Source organism: Lactuca serriola, chromosome 4 (genome assembly GCF_051521515.1).
Source record: "Lactuca serriola cultivar US96UC23 chromosome 4, Lser_US96UC23_V15, whole genome shotgun sequence".
Lineage (NCBI taxonomy): Eukaryota > Viridiplantae > Streptophyta > Magnoliopsida > Asterales > Asteraceae > Lactuca > Lactuca serriola.
The window spans coordinates 95,862,587-95,880,420 of NC_136411.1; the positions used below are offsets into that span (position 1 = coordinate 95,862,587).

At 33.1% G+C, this 17,834-nt stretch overlaps 1 long non-coding RNA gene and 1 pseudogene across 9 annotated transcripts; one reads left to right on the top strand and one right to left on the bottom strand.

The window, feature by feature from the left end:
* The first annotated feature begins 1,924 nt into the window (after window positions 1-1,924).
* Window positions 1,925-5,718, top strand: LOC145102140 (uncharacterized). Of its 8 annotated transcripts, none has more exons than XR_013706049.1 (5): window positions 1,925-2,785; window positions 3,078-3,268; window positions 3,354-4,622; window positions 4,702-5,018; window positions 5,476-5,718. It is a non-coding gene; the product is annotated as an uncharacterized LOC145102140 (long non-coding RNA). The 8 variants fall into 8 exon arrangements; XR_013706045.1 differs by having other exon boundaries at window positions 1,926-2,785; window positions 3,354-4,804; window positions 4,930-5,018; XR_013706044.1 differs by having other exon boundaries at window positions 1,926-2,785; window positions 3,354-4,384; window positions 4,461-5,018.
* Window positions 5,719-6,162: 444 nt separating this feature from the next.
* On the bottom strand, window positions 6,163-8,360 carry LOC145102142 (transcription initiation factor IIA subunit 2-like; annotated as a pseudogene). The gene is made up of 6 exons (XR_013706050.1): window positions 8,055-8,360; window positions 7,526-7,679; window positions 7,363-7,413; window positions 6,926-7,083; window positions 6,654-6,732; window positions 6,163-6,431 (listed from the first exon to the last, which is right to left on the bottom strand). The product of XR_013706050.1 is annotated as a transcription initiation factor IIA subunit 2-like (transcript).
* Window positions 8,361-17,834: the final 9,474 nt, after the last annotated feature.

Below are 17,834 nucleotides of genomic sequence, written 5' to 3' on the forward strand. Positions count from 1 at the left end.
GGTTGGACTCAAACAAGAGTTGTGCAATAGGAAAAAAATCAAGAATTCTAAAACTATTTACTCTTTGTGGCATGAAACTTAGCATATTCACTTAATAGTTAATTAATATCAATATAGGTTTCACATTGCACAAAGCAAGCAACAAATCTATCAGGAAAAAGGAATCAAAAGATCATGTCATTCTATCATGCAATTCATAGAAGACCCTTAGCTTATACTCTACTATACCTCCCCAACAGTTCACATAACAAGCACAAAAGACATCTCTCTTAAGAATGCATTTTAGCATGAAACCTTGAGCAGATCCTTAGCCTAAAATCTAACATGTAATTTATACTAGCAAAAATAGCATACCAAATGTATATGTGTATTTTGGTAATACCTTACTTGAGCTCTGACTGATTGCACACATCAAATCCTTTTTCTTTTTGGAAAACCTTTTTTGAAAAAAACATTTTGTAAACGGATTTTCCCAGTCCTCAGTTTGAGTTTAGACGCACCCAATGATAGCCTGAATCCCGCAAACCAAGACTCTAATACCAACTTCGAAGGTCCCAAATTCCATTGAAAAAATTTCTTGAGTATTAAAAGCATATGTTCCAATTCCATATTCAAAGATCTATTTAAAACCATTTGTTTCAAAACATTAATTAGAGTATAGACAAAAAAGTTATTATGTGCAGAAATCTTCAATGGATATGTAGTCAATGAAGCTACACCTTTCTTTTTGCTACCAGAACAACCAAAAACAATTTAAACTTAAATCTTAACCACAAAGATTAGTGAGTTCCCCAAGATACCACATACAACACAAAATATCATGCATAAAAGTAACGACCTATTTCAGCTGACGGGTATGCATCAAGCAATGTGAATATTATGGTCAACCCATAGTCCTACAATGACTTTTATTGCTACAGTCCACTTATAGTCTTTCCTGCTGTGGCTCATACAATTGTTATGGTTCACCCGGAGTCTGTCATGCAAAAGTAACAAAGACAATCTAGCATACCATGACACCTAGTGTCCTACATAGTATTGTGAGAAGATTCACCTACTTAGAGAGTTGAAATCCGCTATCTAAATTCCAATGAATCAGCTACATGACTTGCCTAACGAAATAAAGACTAAACCTTAGTCTATATCTCAAAACACTTCAATTTAACCAAAATTCAAAATGTTAACTCTTGGTTAACCAGGTGTGCCATGCTTATTACAAGAAAAATAGTATGCTTCCAAGGCTCAAACAGGCCGCATAAGAGATTTCCAAAACTACGCCTCATCCAGACCTATTTTATAAAGGTCTTTCTTCTTAGTCCATTAAGTCGACTCCTAACTTTTAGATCTGGTCCTTAACAATGTATTAATGTATAAAGTTTCCAACTTTATCCATTTAGATTTGGTCCATAACAATGTATATATGTTCTTAGTCCATTAAGTCAACATTGAGCTAACTCTAGTGGTTAAAAGACCTTTAAATACCCCCAAAACCCTAATTAAAATGTTCAGTCTACTAGACCAGAGGCGCTTCATGCCTATTAAAAGGCGTCCCGCTTCTTTTACAATTAAATACATAATCTCAGACCCCTAATTAAATCTAAATTTGCGTCATCCTTCTACTTTCTTATGGACTATAAGACCCCTAGGTTAAGAGTTTAAAAACATTAATGGAACTCGAATGTTACAATATATATATATATATATATATATATATATATATATATATATATATATATATATATATATATATATATATTTAAGATTGTGAAATTTTTTAACAGTAAACAGCCCCTTTTTTGTCAATTTCAGCCCTTCTACTTAGATTGCTCATTTATGTCATTCCTGGTCCCTATAGTTTGCTTCATTTGCATTTTTATCCTTCACTAATCTATTCGCTGATCTAGCCGACTTCTTTTGTGTTGGAAAATACAATTCGTCCAGATCCTTCTACACCGACCATCTATTCTGTATGTACTCATCGTTATCACTACCACCGCTTCATCTCTCTCTATTCTTATTACACTCTCGATTCTTCTTCTCACTTCTTCTCTATTGAACCCGATCGCTTCTATCTCTACTTTTCTTCTTCATCTCAGGCTTTATAGATTCGGGGTTGTGACGGCCAAAGGTTCTGCTTCACGCCTTCTACATCTTTTGTTGTTCCTTTTTAAAGAAACACACGAAGCTTCTATCCTGGGCTCCCTACACTGGCAACCACTGCCTGATCCGTGCTTCCCACCGCTCCATGTTAATTTCTACAATATTTGTCGGTGACGATGGGAATAGAACGACGGCAATCATGATGATGATGTACGATCCGTCTTCGAGCCCTAAATCTGTTGAAGGATTACCTGTGAATTTCTCGTTTGGACGTGTACGGAGACCACAAACGCACTGTCTTCCACCCTCTTTTGCTTTTAGTTTTGGTTTTCCTTCTTCACCTTTGTTTATCAGGAATTTCTTTGGATTGATTTCAAATTTCGTCTTCTCTTTCTCCAGGTGTCGTCATAACCTGTTTTTTCGAAATCGATTCTACCCATTAATGGCTTCTGATTGTTATTGGTGTTTGCTGCAGGTTCCGCTCATGGCTTCTAATTTCGTGTGTCCGGCTTCTGATTGTTTTCAAGTAACTTGAGTTTTATTTTTCTCATCTAAATTCATGTTATTTATCTTTTTTCCTTTTCTGCTCCACGGCTTCTGATTGCTTGGTTTCATAAATTTCTTCTATTTTTCAATCATCTCAACAATCATGGAGAAGAAATCGACTAAACACTCTTCACCCAAGGTAAATTTGTTGATCTCACCAGAGAAATCTATAATGTTATTAGGAGTTTAATCAATTTTTTTATTCTACAATTGTTTTTGGTTGTCTGGTAAGTGCAGGGGCGACAGATACATGGTTAGCTCTAATTGTTGAAGTATTATTTTTTCCTAATATACTGAAATTCCCTTTCCATTTCTTCCTGTAAATTGAAAAACATTTTGAAATATCTATCTATTAACTTATCATTCACTTTGAAACTCAAAAAGATAAAATCGATCAATTTATCAATTTTGGGTTTTTTTTTTATTACCAGTTGCCCATAGTGAAAATATCACTACAGTTGAAGAGATTCATACATACGTTTTGAAACAATTAAGTTGTTTCATAGAACTGGACAATCCTGTGTCAAGGGACTCTTCTAATACATCGAAATCATGTCAATATTGGGTTGTCAGTGGTTCTATTTCAGGTTTTGATATCATAATATCATTATCCAAGATTTAGGTGAGAATTATATATCATGTTTTATTTTAAATGTTTGAGAAGATACAAGTTGATGCTTATATGACATATGTTATTATGTCTCCAGATGTTGCTTTCAATTTCTAAAATTTATGGTTTCTCCACCAAAGAAAGAGCTGTCACTATGCAGCTAAGGAAATTACGTATATACGGTACAAGATGGTATTTTTTGTTTCTTATTGTAGTTCACTAGTTTATTACCACAAAATCCATTGACAAATTTCAGTCAAGTGGATTTATCTCATAACAGTTGTGTGCTTATTTATTTGTTTCCATTCTGCATGTTTGGTTTCTAATAAGTTGTTATGAATTTACAGTTATTCTTTATTTTTTGTCTTCCTAAACAACTTTTATATATTTTAATCAAGCATGTTTGTTTTTCTATTGTGATCAAGCCTACAAACTTACCAAATTTTCATAGGTTTTGTAACTGATATATAGTGATTGTAACTTTATAAATTATAGATGGAATGTTGTGAATGTAAAATATAGGTAATTTGATCTAATTAAAAAAAGATTTAGTAGCTAAGAAATAGTATTTGTACATAAAAGTTACAGATGTCAAAGTGAATAATAGATTAAGTCAACTTGAATAACGTCTTAAAATCAATAAAATGGGAATGAAATGGATACATTTTTTAACCAAATGAATATGGATCCGATTGTTCAAATTAAGGTATGAAATTGTTTCTTCATATGCATTTACTTTTGATTCTTTCTGCTTTTCATGTTGTCATATGGATTTTTTTGTGGATTTCCCCTGTTCTTGATGACAACATCCATCAACATATGTTCCCTCTGGTGTAGAAGGAAAATCAATTTTTTTTCACCTGAACTAATAGAGGTTCAAGTCAAGTATATCATATGTCATTTAGGAGGTCACATATGACAGCTTCAAAATCGATATGATATTATTTTTTTAGTTGTTAGATATACATATGTATATATAAACTTGTAATAAAAATTTTCCCATGACAAAGGTCCTAGATGACAAGTTGAAATTTCACATGACAAGGACTTCATCTAGGACCCTGAAGCGAAGAAACCTGAGGGTTACGATCTCATCCTAAAGGTGATTTCAGATTCTGATTTGAAAGGGTACACTCTTTAATTTCCATTTCCGTAATTCATTTTTCATTTTTAAGTTTTTAATTATAATGAGCTAAAATTGTAGTGAAAAGTTTGAGATGAGGAGTAAGATGGTGAGTGGACTGTTGCCTTACTAGTTAGTTCGATTTTACAAGGTATGTATATTTCAAATCCATCAGTGTCACACGAAACGTTGCTGAAAACATTGAAACTTCACGAGTTGAAACCAAGGACTTACAGAATCAATGTGATCTTCCAAATATACCCTTTATTATGTAGTTTTGTAATCTTTGTGGTGATTATTGTTGTAATTTGTTATGAATTAGGTTGGGCATTTTGTGCATATTCCAAATAAGATGATGTGATTTTCAATTTTACCCTCAGCTACCAATTGGGAAGCAAAGAGTGGAGGAGCTTGAATTTATATATGTTATTTCACTATCTCACTGTCTTATTCTAATCTTCTGATAGCTTACTAGGCTCTTTTCATTTATGTATAAGTTATTAGACTCCAGTTTCTTATTTGTGTATTGTTTTTCTATTACAAATTGTAGGTCCATCAACAGGTTATTGAAATTGTCACTGATATTGCTTCTACAACATCAAAGTTGGCATAAAAAATGTTTTCTACTTTGCATATCAGGTAATTTTTTTAGTTGTAATTCTAATTTCATGAACGTGAATGCATTATATTCATGGATATTCGTTCTTTTTCTTATAAAAATATTTTTTTTTGTTACTAATGGTGTGTAATTTCTTTATTTCCCAATAACCACATGTACTATTGTAATTGATTTGTTTATCAATTCCTTAAATTTTTATTTCAATTGAATAGGGGTATGACATGATATGCAATTTCCATTTCAAGCTAAATGAAAACATATGTATTTTTTTATATCTAGGAAGACAGTATTGAAAATGTGGCACTGGATTAAATAAAACTTACAAGCAGCATTAATTAACACTTCTTTTATCATGTCATGTGTCCAACTTATAGTCGACACGGGCTATTTTTGAATGTTTGACTATCAACAACCTACCTAGCCTTAGCCATTGCTTTATTTAATATCCGAGAGGTAATACTTTACTTTTTTTAATAGGGTGTTGCTGCCGCACTTGCTATTTACTTTGCAACACAAAGGGGTCATTATATCATAGCATACTACAACATATTTGTGTATTTGTAAATGGGAGAAACGTAGAAAATAGCAACATACTTTACTGTAGCTACCAATTAGAACAATGTACTATACTTGCACACAAAAGCGACACCTTCCGACCCCCGCAACGTGGGGGTCATCTTTCTAGTTCTATTTAAACTAATTATTGTGTTATTGTATGCATAGATGTGTGGGCCACTCATTTTACTTAATTTAAGAAAGTGATTAATATATACTAGTAAATTAAAGATAATTAAAAAACACCATCTAATTTCATTCTAAGGGTATTTTAGACAATTGAGATAAACTTAAAAAAGGAAAATTCCATATTTTTTGGGATAATTAACTCTCTTGATTTTAAAATTCTATTTTTTTAATTACTTTAATTTTAATTATAACGTAATTTTTATAATTAAACTCGATTTTATTCTGTTAGAATCATATTCTCTACAAATTTTATGATGCATATTTCTATTAGAATGATATTCTATGAGAATGCCAACACCATATTTCTATTAGAATGATATTCTATGAGAATGCCAACACCGACTAATAACACATTTTTGGATACAACTTCAATTTTTTCATTACATTCTTAAAAATGTAAAAACTTTATATAATAGTCTATAACAATAAAATACTCACTAATAACAAATAAAAATGTGTATATTATTCGACCTGAATATTCTAGAAGAATATATTATTACACATACTCCTATCATTCTATTGTAGATTATTGATTATTCTATCAGAAGAATAACTCTTTCCTTGATCATCCATGAAATTAGACATTTAACGAAAATAATTGTCATGAATCAAATCATGTAAGAATAATATTCTCTAAGAATGCTTAGAATCACTTTCAAATTTGTGGTCCGTTCTTCAAGCATTAACTTCTGTCAAAACAAAACCAAATTGTAGTTTAGATTCCAACATAATTGGAATTCATGATTCCATTCCAACAGAATTGGAATTCATGATTTCATTCCAACAGAATATGGCAATTTGCGAATAGGTTCACCATCTCCAATATCCACATTAAAAACTGATTTACAAGTTTTTGTGGTATCAGTACAAAAGAATACAAAAAAAAAAAAGTCAAAAGTCAAAAGGCTGACCATAATCATATTGTACTCCATCAAGAACTGGGCGCTTCATGCCATTGCCATCATCAGGCCCATCAATTACTTCCCCTATCTGAAATAGGAAAAAGAAAATGCTAATTAATGAGAACTCACACCTGATTAGAGTGACTCAAGTGAGTGATTTTATGGGGAAATTGTTTGGAATTCACTCTGTTCCATGATAAGTTTACAACAGAGGAACAAACCCCATAATATTTCATTCATTAACATTCATTCATTGATTGATTCTAAGCTTAAAAATTTACCAAAGCGCATAATCTTCTCATTGAACAAGCAATTTTGAGTCGCATGCCACTATCTTAACCCTTCCAACATTTTCCTGACATTCATCATACTTGAACAGAGCATCTTGAAGAATGAATGTCCATACATTGTCACAGAATCAGTATGTGTGCAAATGCCCCTGTGTCATTATATAAGCAAAAACATCAGCATCCATACACCAAGGGTATAATCGTCATTTATTAGGTTCTTTCTTTTCGAATGGGTTTTGCTTAAGCCAAAACCTGAGACTCAAAATATCAAGAAATCAACTCTTTACCTTATTTAACTTATCTCATGTTAAAATTGATGAGCATTATGACATTTGTTAATTGGAATGTAAAGAGTATAATGGTAATTTTTTCATTAAGCATTACACTTTCTTTTCAACACAAGAATTCAAGAGATGGAAATTATTTACCTTAATAAAGACCTTGGTCTTAACCTGATTGTCCAGAGCTTCAACCATTGACTACAACCAATGAAACATGATATCTCATAGATTAAATAATCATCAATACACATACTACCTTCACACTGAATTAACACATAGTTAAAAAAAAAGCTCTGAAGAGTTAAGAGACCTTATCAAATTGAACAAGAACTTGGATAGCAAGCTCAGGACCAAGAATCCCACTTGATACCATCTCATCTAAAGTTTCAGTCAAACACATTCCAATTGTTGACCTACGATACAACTCAAATGTCGCCATTTGATTTCTCTTCTTAATCAACAACCTGTTAAATCGAATCTCAACATAATTATCATGTTGTATAAAATGAAAGAAAAAACTAATTTCTCATTTCTCATCCATCAAAAGGAATAAAAAACTACTACTTTTACTGAAATATACACAAGTCCGCCATAAAATTCTGAACCCGAATTAGAAATTCACTCATACACAATATGAAGTTTGTTCATGCGTACTTCCATTTGCAAAACGACACAAATTAAACATGATATTTGTAGTGTTATGATACGAAGCAACCGAGCTACCCTATTCAAAGAAAAAAAACCAAAAAAGGAAAGAAAAAACAAGCTATTTTGTTCCATTTCTATTGAAATCAAAGCCAAGGATCCAAAATAGAAAGAAGATAGGGACAAGGAATTACCGGAGCAAATAACCCCTACTGTTGCCTTCGTCTTTCATTCCTGATCAACCAAAGAAGTCGACCCAAATCGGAGATGAAGGTCTGTCGGGGATCGACTTCAGCCACCGAGAATCGACAGCAGCTTGCTGCTTCGTTCTTCTTCATCCTTCGGTCTAGCCAAACCCCCTAGGTCCTCACGTTTTCCTTTCCTTCGTTCTCGTCGACCCAGAGACTCCTCCCTCTTCGCAAATCGAAAGACGAAGCGCACCTGCAAAAGAGGGGAGGATTGATCAGATTAGTAGGTCGTTTATAAAAGGGGGGAATTAGGTTAAAATCACGTAACTAGCAAAATTATAGACAGTATTTGTGGATTTTATTTCTCAAATTACCTAGTTACCCTTATTGATTTATTTAATTATTATTTTTTGATTTGTCCATAATCATGCATACAATAATATAATACTTAGTTAGAATACCTTAACATATCTATATATATATATATATATATATATATATATATATATATATATATATATATATATATATATATATATATATATATAAGAATTTGTGAGATTAGAATGTGAATTTATCTCAACTCACATGTAAATTTACTTAGACCCACATATATCAGCATTATATAACCATATTCTCAATTAAAATTATTATAATTTTTAAATGGCAACAGTTTAATTATATACATTACAAATTAACGTGAATGTGATAAGGTTATATATATATATATATATATATATATATATATATATATATATATATATATATATATATATATATATATATATAACCTTATCACATTCACGTTAATTTGTAATGTATATAATTAAACTGTTGCCATTTAAAAATTATAATAATTTTAATTGAGAATATGGTTATATAATGCTGATATATGTGGGTCTAAGTAAATTTACATGTGAGTTGAGATAAATTCACATTCTAATCTCACAAATTCTTTCGTAAATAATTAGAATGTTGAAATAGTATTAATTGGAAAATAATATACTCTGATTTATATATAAATGTTATTATATATTCAAATTCAAGTTTGAATGTAAGTAAATTTATTTTAAATCCAACTTAATTAATTTGTAAATGATTAAAGTATTGAAATAATAATTTATATTCATATTTATATTTTGAATGCTTATATAAATTTCACATTTACAATTCAATAAGATCAAGGTGAATAAAAAAACTAAAATCTTTATACAATGATAATGATAAGAATGTGATACAAAAAGTTATGAATTATATATATATATATATATATATATATATATATATATATATATATATATATATATATATATATATATATATATATATATATATATATATATATATATATATTAAAGAAAACAACAACAAAAGAAATGTATTTTTTCCGATGCATAAACATCCAACTAAGAAATTTATAACTTTTTTTTGACCGTCAATCGTTAGATTCTGACGATCATGTTTGGTTCATCAGCTCTTTATTTTTTATTTTTTGAACGGCAAGCTGACATTAAAACCCAAAATAAACTAGCCAGGGGCTAGGAGGTACAAAACAAGGAAAAACATTCTAAATAAAAGAAACAAACAAAGCTGACAAAAGAACAGCCAAGTTATAGTCTACAGTAACATTCTAAAATCGGATCACAACTCCATTCACTCCATCTTAGCACCTGTCTTTTTCTATTCCTTGCATTGATCCAACAGTGATAACGATTATACCTAATAAACCAGCGCCATGTGTGGTTTTGGATTTGGGTTTGAAGAATGGGCTTTAGAGTTCCTGTATCTCCAAATCATCCAAAGAAATACCAACATTATACCCTCATGAATATTTGCCAGCATATGGTGACCCTCGAGCCTTGCTTTACATTCTAACAAATCACGTAACGAGTTTAGAGGATAGTCCAACAGCCGCCACCATGTACATACTTGTTGCCATACTTCATGTGATATTGGGCCATCCATGAACACGTGGAGGGGAAAAAAAGGATAAGAAAAAGGGTCACCATTAATAGGGCAAGGTACTACTTGGCTACTTGCATATACTTGGGACTACAAATCCACCTTTCGTTATCGTTTCTTTTTCTTGATGTTGTAGTTAAATCATAAATGCGTGCGAAATGAAAGATATGGACGGACGCCAAAAAACAAAATATTGCAAGTTGTATTTTACAAAGGCCAAATATGGTCCTATTTTATTTAGACAAAAAAAATTGTCTTTATGGTTTTTATTTTTTCTGTGTTTTGGTATTTATTATTTCAAAATTACAAATTTCATCTTTTTCAAAATGTTTTATTTTAGATTTGGTCCCTTCAAAAACATAAATAACTATTATATCTTTGATATATTTATTTCTCATTAATTTTTATTTTTAAACTCTATTTTTTTATACAATTCAGAAAAAGGACCACACACTTATTATCCCCGTCACCCGCACCACCGCCTCTAACCCTAACCAGCAAATCAGATTCAAGCTCTCTATCTCTTATTTTTCTTCCTACATATTAACATGTCATTAACAACTTCGACGAGACCACAATTTTAACGAGATCGGATCATTGACAAACACCACATGCCGTCGTCATTGTTGCCCCAAAGTCACCAACACAACCTCTGCCTTCAAGCCACCACTAGATCTAGATCTACTGCAATAGTCGCCCCGAAGTCAGCAGCCACAATGCCATAAAGACACCACCATTAGATCCAAATCTATTGCCACTGCCTCCGTCCTAAAGCCAACACTGTCACAATGCCCTAGAACCACCACCACTACAATCAACAAGCAGATCTGGCCAAGCGGGGAACAAGAAGGAGTAAAAAGAAAACATCATAGAGAGCACCGTCATAACCCTGAGCCCTCTATAAAACTGAAAATGACGGCGAAGACGGTTTCTGGAGGAGAAGGAGAGGTGAAGTAAATGGTGGTTTATGGGTTTTCAGTGGGTTCCATAGTCGAAGGTGGTTCCGGAGGCGGTCTGAAAGTTCTTTATTCTTCCTTTACAATGGTGGGTTGCGGTCTAGTAGTGGTAGGCTAAGGTCTAGAGGATTAGAGTTCTATATTCTTTAACTTTCAACTGATAGAAGAGATTGAGGTAGTGTTTGTTTTTTCAAAGCAAAAATTCAAGAAGTCTACGGACCACCTCTGTAACCCCTGCAGTAGAAGAAGTGGACAAAACGACTGCAAACTATAATAAGAAGCATGTTTGTTTTTTAACCTATGCAGTCTGCTGCAATAAACTCAAATTTAAATAACCTAATTTTACAAAACTAAAATAGTTTTTTTAAAAAAATATTTAATAATTTTAGTCTTGCAACATTGAAATAAAATGCATTACATTTTTTATATAAAAACACTCAATACTATTAAATACTATTTACAAATTAAATGAATAAAACTTAAAATTACATTTTTTTAGCTAAATAACGTCCTTATGAATTGCTTCAAATTGCTCTTGATTTGGAGCTCCTTCACAAAAACTTGATTCAAGCACTTTGAGCAACATTCTCTTGGCTCCTCTTTGCTTTTGCTTCACCTGATTCACAAACACAAATATGATTTCAAAGAGCATAAATACATCATATCAACATACTTTTGATTACAAGAATATACCATTTGACAATTTTCATTTGTTACTAAATATGTGCAAGAAAAAACGAAATGCAATTAAATTAAATTTCAATGTTCTCTCAAGCATTTCATGGAGCACATGTAGTGTACAACTTGATTCCCTCTTAAATTACTACTACTAGATGTATATTATCCATCTCAGTCTTTAGGCATCCAATTCAACGAAAAAAGGAAACATATACATGGTTGGAAGCAAATCAAAATAACAAAAATCAGACTTTTCATTGACATGCATCAAATCAACATAAACTTGCAAGAAAATCAGAAAATCAGCATTAACTTGACAGCATAAACATATAAATGTTGATGATTTCAAGAAGAAAATCAGAAAAACAATTGAATTCATGAACATATAATAACAATTGATTTCATAAACATATAAATGTTGTTGAAAAGAACAATTGATTTCAACAATAGTTGTTGATTTCAAGAACTAAATCAGAAGAAGAAACATACATGTTGGAGAAACGATGGGATATGGGAGCAACGAACATAAAATCGGCGAGGTTGGAGCATAAAATCGGCTAGGGAAGAGCAGCCATGGCGACCGGCGACGTGCGAGTTGTTGTGATGACTCGATGGGAAACGAAGAACAACGGGAAATAGAATGAGCGACATTTTTTTTTCAATTTTATGTTCGGTTATTTTTTTTTCTTATAGGTTTAGGTTAAGAAGAGGTGAGAAGAGGCAATGCCGGTGCTGTATTGGGCAGAGCATGGAAGCCGTTTAAAAAATAAACTACTGCGAAATTAAAAGTGTTGCGCGCGTGCTGCGCCAGGCAGCAATAAGTGGTAAGAATATGTTTTTTATAAAAAAACAAACAGCACCCGATATATATATATATATATATATATATATATATATATATATATATATATATATATATATATAGAGAGAGAGAGAGAGAGAGAGATAATAAGTTACTGGGGTGGCTGCGTGCGTCTTTTTCTATATTTAATATTATATAACTTTTGTACAAAATACAAATGTAAAAAAAAAAACAGAGAATATATGAATTTGGCTTCATGGATTTAAATGTACTTAGATAATTTATGCTTTCACTTTTAGTATATAAATTAGTATAAAGTAATTTATTTTGTTTGTTTAATTTGAATATGGTTAAAACAGAGAAAACTTATTTTAGATTTCGTAAAAAGTAAAAAGTAAATTTTTGATAAATTATTTTTTAGCCAATAGTTGTCGGTGCTAGAGTTGGTGTTATTGATGAACTCTTCACCAGAGGTTTCCTCGGCAACGACGGTATGTCATTGTTCTATTTTATGCGCTTATTTTCTGTTTGGTGTGTGACTATTTTACAAGGATTTTGTTATTTAATTTATTGATTATCACATAGTCATAGAGTGGTGTGCTTCATAACAATTAGTGTTTGAGAAAATGAAATTAAGGTTGGATTATTGTATATAATGTGTTTGGAGATAATCATAGATCACTCCATGGTTTTGAATAGGAATTGGGGAAAAACATTATGTAGATTGTTTAATTTGCTCCACATTAATAGTCCACTCTGGATTGAATATACAAAGTGCTGATTGATGTTCTTTTATTGCATTGAAACTTTATTATAATTTGTTGCTTGTTGTTTATTTAGGTAGAAACATTATTCTCTTCTAAGAGTACACTCTTTTGTTTGTATAAAATAACATGAGGAGCAATCAATGGTTAGTTGTGTTAACCCACTAATTCTGAACCCATCCGTATCAGATCCTTTCAGAACTATTCCACCCAATTCGACTGTTCAACCTACAATTCCTACCCCACCTACTCCACCTGTTTCAAATCATTTAGAAAATCATGATCTCGATCCAGCCGAATCAAAACTTTGTTTTCAACAAGAATTGACACTATTATCCATGAAGTACAATACTCCCTGGAATCCTTGTCATAATTTTTATCAGAACCGGTTTCAAGCCCCTCACCAAAATAATCCTTAACCATTTCCTAAACCTTCAAAAAAAACCGACCTGTATACCGACTCAACATCTCAAGTCACTCGTCGGAATCCCAATAAATCCCAAAACCACACAAGCCCAAGATAATTTGTCTTAAGTGTGGTCTTGGTAACCATTTTGCCAAAGACTGTTTGGCTTAAACCTCTCAGAAACCGAAGGTAAAAGATTCTGCATATTATGCTTGCAAAGCCCAAGAGCTAGCAGCAAGTAAGAAAGCTATTGTTACCACTGTGTCAAGAGATGTTCAAGGGTAGTAGTCTTCTGGAGATGAGGATGGAGTGAGAACCAGAAGGAATATGTGTCTTATGGCAAGATAGTCGATCGAATGTGATGAAGGATAATTGTCTTCAGGATCAGAAGAAGACGATGATGATGTTAAGCCAAACTTTTGCTACATGGTAACTAATGATCCAACCAGCAGAAGCATCATCCAATAGGTAAGATCTATGATCACTGAAAATAATATTCATTTATTTTTTGTGAACCATATCTAACCTAGATCTAATTAGATATGACAGTCATTCATAAAGCCTATGAGTCTACCATACAAGTAAGTGAGAAGCTGCATAGTGAACTGACTCGCCTTAGATTATGCTTTGAAGATCGCAAGGTTAAGATAGAATCACTAGAAAGAGAGCTTGTAATGTCTAACAATGAATGTATCATTTTAAAAGACAAATGTGAAATCACTTTTTGTGAAAGGAATATATTAGTTTATGATAACAATCTTCTTAATGCCAAAGTTAATGCTTTGCATAACTCAATTGACATTCTTGAAGAAAATGAATGGATGACACATAATTTTCGTCACCCATGGTCCAAAGCACCAGGCCTCGGAAGCGAGTTTCTAAAACCTGTTGCTCGTCCCTTGAAGGAGTTGCAAAATCTAACGTTTATGGGAGATGTTCCAAACCGCACTCATTCGGATACCCCTGTCTCACCATTGTCACCCGTTCCTAAGACTTAGGACCAATTCTAATCTCTGATTCAGGAGTTCCAACCTATCATTATCAAATGTAATGATTCCACTCCTTTTCCGCCTCTCATACCCCTGAACTTGAATCAGTCTTTAGAATCATTCCCTGATATCAACTGTACCGAAGTTCAAATTCTGAACTCTGGTCCACCGAACAAATATGTTATTGAGGAAATAATTCACAAGACAACTGGACATGACTCTGATAAATCCGACTTCGTTTTGGCATCATTTGATAGTGACGTTGATGAATAAATTGTATGTGACGATTCATATGACTCTTATATCTCTAACTCTGATGTGATCTCGAAAACAACTCTAGTGCCAATTACACCCAAGTTCGACAATCCATCGTCTGGACAAACTTCCATGTCATCATCTAACTCTAGGAAGATACCTTGGTTAAATAAGAAAGATGTTGTCCACCTTAAGACCGAAGCTAAAAACGCCCTTAAGAAAGAAATTAGGTCAAGGCAAGATTCCAGATTCATTCAGAAATCCGAAAAGAAAGTGTCTCGAACAATTAGTCCAACCACTAGGAACCACAATACCTTTATGCCTGTTAAATTCTTAATAGGTCATCCAACCCTCCTAGTTCGGTTGCTCAAAACAAATTTGTCAGTCTTAATCCGAAAAAGGTCACTGTTGAGTATCCTTTTGTGTAAACTGACTCTCCTCAGACAGTTTATTATGTGTTTATTTCTAAATCTGATGGCACGATTTTCAAACCAAAGAAACTTCCAAAACCAAACGTGCCTTCAATAATAGCAAGAAAAGAACAGGTTGGCGAGAACACTATTGTTCAAAAATCCTCAAAAGATTCAAAACTAAAGTTTGAGTGGAAAGTAAAAAAGGTTGAAAAGACATCTGTAACTTCTGTCAACAGAGTGATTCCTATAACATCTTAAAAAACTATTGGTCCAAGAAAAGCAGTATCCAAACAACCTTTGGTTGAATACGGCTTTTGGATAAATGAAAAGACCTTGACATTCTGCTTCTTTCCCAAAAGTATCTCGGAACAAGCCCTCCGAGATGCTAGTTGCTTAAAAGTCACAATCCAAGTCTAAAGCCCTTGCCAAAGTCCCTAAGCCTAACTCAGAGCCTAAAAACTCCAAAAATCATTGATTTTGTAGCGCACTCTATGCTTCGGAACGAGATACAATATTGTATATTTATAGTGCTTGTTCCATGCACATGAGTAGGCAGAAAGACTTTTTGCATGATCTTAAGCTTACTCCTAACGCTGGTTACGTGACAATGGCAATAACTCAAATTCACAAATTAAAGGTTATGGCATCCTGAACAATGAAAATCTCTCTATCTCCAATGTGGCCTATGTAGCTGATCTCAAACATAATCTCATTAGTGTAGCTCAACTCATTGATGCAAACCGAAGAGTTGAATTCTACAAAAAGCGTAGCTACGTCATGACAGAAGACCGGAAATAATGTTTAATCAAATCAGATCGCATCAAAAACATGTATCCATTATACATTAACATGATCATTGGAAAACCTCAAATTTGTTTTCTCTCAAAGGCCATTCCTAAGGTTAGTTGGCTATGGCATTGAAGGCTCGCTCATCTCAACTTCTGATACATGAATGATTTTGTTTCTGGTGAAATGGTCTGAGGTCTGCCACTTCTAAAATTTGAAAATGATCATCTATTTGTTGCATGTGAATGTGGGAAGCAATCCAAAAAAGGTCATCCTGTAATCATTGAAAATTCAATTTTGGAACCATTAGAACTTCTTCATATTGATCTTTGTGGACCCTCCATCGTAGAAAGTATACATCACAAAAACTACATTCTTGTGATTGTTGATGACTAGACAAGGTTCACTTGGATCTTCTTTCTTAGGCTAAAATCTAAAATAGCCTCGAAACTTATTAAGTTCATCAAAGAAATTGAAGTTCTTGTCAAACTTCCTATTAGAAGAATCCGAAGTGAAAATGGCTCGGAATTCACTAATGTCACCATTGAGAAATTCCTCTCTAACAAAGCAACCGACCATAATTTCTCTGCTCCCTACACTCCTCAACAAAACAATGTGGTTGAAAGAAGGAACCAAACTCTTGTTGAAACCACTCGATCATTGCTGAAATTTGAAAATCTTCCTCTATATCTTTGGGCTGAAGTTGTGTCCACTGCTTGCTTCACTCAAAACCGAAACATCATTAACCATTATCTAAACATGACACCGTATGAAGCCATGAATGCTCGCAAGTTGAGTATCTCATTCTTTCATGTTTTCGGATTCAAATGCTTTATCAAACACAACCATGATCAACTCACCAAGTTTCAACCCAAAGCCGATGAAGCAATCTTTCTGGGATACTCAGCCAAATCCAAAGCCTACAGAGTTATGAATTGTCAAACTCTCATACTTGAAGAAAGCTTTGATGTCACTTTTGATGAAAACTTTGTTCGTAATTCTGGCCCAACTCATATTATAAAACACATCATGGAATCCAAAGCTCCACCACTAGGATCTCGAAATTCCCATATCATCTATTGACTCGACTTCGAAAGCCTATTCGAACCATTAGAAACCGCTCTTCATTCAAAATCTCAATCAAGACTGTCCTCATCAACTGAACCACCAATTTCTTAAAACGTTTCTAGTCCGACACCTACATTTCCTCCATTTGATTCTAATCTAATTCAACCTTCTCAGGTTGAGGAGAGAATGGTTATCCTTCCATCGAATCACATGTTGATGGATTTTAAGATGCAGCAGATCAATTTAGTGAATTTGATCCCATTTCGAACAAAAACGAATATGATGCTAACTTCTTTGACTTTCCGAATGATGACAACGTCAACATGTGCAGTTCAGAAGTTCAGGGGGAGTATCATCCTCAAATTCAAATTATTCTGGGGGAGCAACCCAACTCAGTTGTTGATATCTGATCATCCGCTACATAAGAACTTCTGAGATTACACATATGGACAAAGGATCATACTCCAAATCAAGTCATTAGAAATCTCAACTCTGGTGTTCAAACTCGTTCTACTAGCAACATCAAAAATAAGTGTCACTTATCGACATTCATTTCAATGGTTGAACCAAAATCCATCAAGGAAGCTTTAGAATATGTCGAGTGGATTACAGCCATGCTAGAAGAGTTACCAGAATTTGACAGAAATGAAGTGTGGACCCACATCCTTCCTCCTCAGGATCACCCTATTGTTGGCACAAGATGGGTC